The sequence below is a fragment of the Sinocyclocheilus anshuiensis genome, unplaced genomic scaffold, assembly GCF_001515605.1.
Source record: "Sinocyclocheilus anshuiensis isolate Anshui unplaced genomic scaffold, SAMN03320099.WGS_v1.1 scaffold656, whole genome shotgun sequence".
In the NCBI taxonomy this organism is placed as follows: Eukaryota; Metazoa; Chordata; class Actinopteri; order Cypriniformes; family Cyprinidae; genus Sinocyclocheilus; species Sinocyclocheilus anshuiensis.
The window spans coordinates 108,337-109,785 of NW_015555829.1; the positions used below are offsets into that span (position 1 = coordinate 108,337).

The 1,449-nt window shown below is 38.6% G+C and overlaps 1 protein-coding gene and 1 non-coding gene across 6 annotated transcripts in view; one reads left to right on the forward strand and one right to left on the reverse strand.

The window, feature by feature from the left end:
* The window catches only part of LOC107675353 (syntaxin-binding protein 5-like), a 164,212-nt gene that overhangs the window by 83,420 nt on the left and 79,343 nt on the right, over positions 1–1,449 (forward strand). The gene's annotated exons all lie outside the window — the stretch shown is intronic.
* trnav-cac (transfer RNA valine (anticodon CAC)) lies at positions 1,170–1,242 on the reverse strand. The gene has a single exon. It is a non-coding gene; the product is annotated as a tRNA-Val (tRNA).

Here is a 1,449-nt window from a genome sequence, read left to right on the forward strand (position 1 = left end):
CCTGCTGACACCACTTAGGCCATGCAGGCTACTGGACAATAACCAATAGCCAAAATGGCTGTTTTAGCAAACTGTGTTATTTTAGTATTGTTTATACTGTATGCTATTTATTAATATTTATTAATCTTCTATAAGTTTTAGTCATTTTGTTATGTACTTTAGTCTTTTTTATTCATTTTTTTGCTATTTATATTTAGCTTTATTTTATTTCAGTTATAGTTGTAGAAATTTTCATATTTCCTCTTACATTTGTTTTATTTAATCTTATATTTATATTTTATTTTAATTTATTTCATTTTGATGTGCAGCATTCACTTTTTATCGTCTAACCAAATACTGAAGTAAACAATCTAGTCAGACTCTACTTGTATTTTCTTGTTGAATATCCCATTTCACTTGGAAAATATCATATTACAGAATTAAAATGGGTCATGAATGGGAATTCACATTGACTTCGACACCGCACAACTAAAATTCCCACTTGACAGCTGTTTTTCTCTGCCGATGTCCTTTGGTGTGCTGGTGCAATCTGTGTTTACCCTAAACACCATCTCCATGGAAACACATTTGTCAGTCACCTGACTGATCGATCTGGATTCAATGCACTGAGAGAGACAGACAAGGGAACAAAGATGGAGACAAAACCACAAGTCATGCTACAAGACTTCTTGCTGGCCCATGGTCGCCTTCAAATTAGGCAGTGATTTGACAAAACAAGTTCAGATTAATACTAACATGTTTTCATCCATAACATGAAATGTCACTCATTTTTTCCAGGTTTGTGCTGTATTATTTGCTTCCTGAACATTGCGGCCAGCATTTGAAAAGAAAATTATATAGGGCTTCCAGATAAAATGGGTCAGAAAGACCTTTGTCATCCTGATGGTGTCAGGCATAAAAGAGATTTTTCACACTCACAGTTTTAAAGTGAAAAAAGTGACGTGACATGTGGCCAAGTATGGTGACCCATACTTGGAATGATTTACACAAGCAAGCGAATTTTAAACAACTCCAGAGAGAAAAGGCGAAAGGGAACTCGATTCGTTACTCGCGCGCTGTTCTCTAAGCGCACAGCCGTGTTTCAAGCGGCACGCGAACACCGAACTGAATCCTCGAGAGCGCTGTACATTCACTCCCCCCACCTACAATCCCCGATTTCCCCCTTAAGATGTTTCTTCCCGGTTTCGAACCGGGGACCTTTCGCATGTGAGGCGAACGTGATAACCACTACACTACGGAAACCACACTTTTAGACACTTGCATCACTTTTTGCTCTCTCTCCCCTTGTTCTGTCCTCCATTAACCTCAAACACCATCCTGAGTCCTGTAATATATAGTGGTTAAACAGATCGTAGTTGATCCGTGATCCGTACGGACCAAGCCCCACAGTTCGGCACGCATGTGATCCGCGGATTAATTGCAAAATTTAACCATAATAGAGTATAAGTT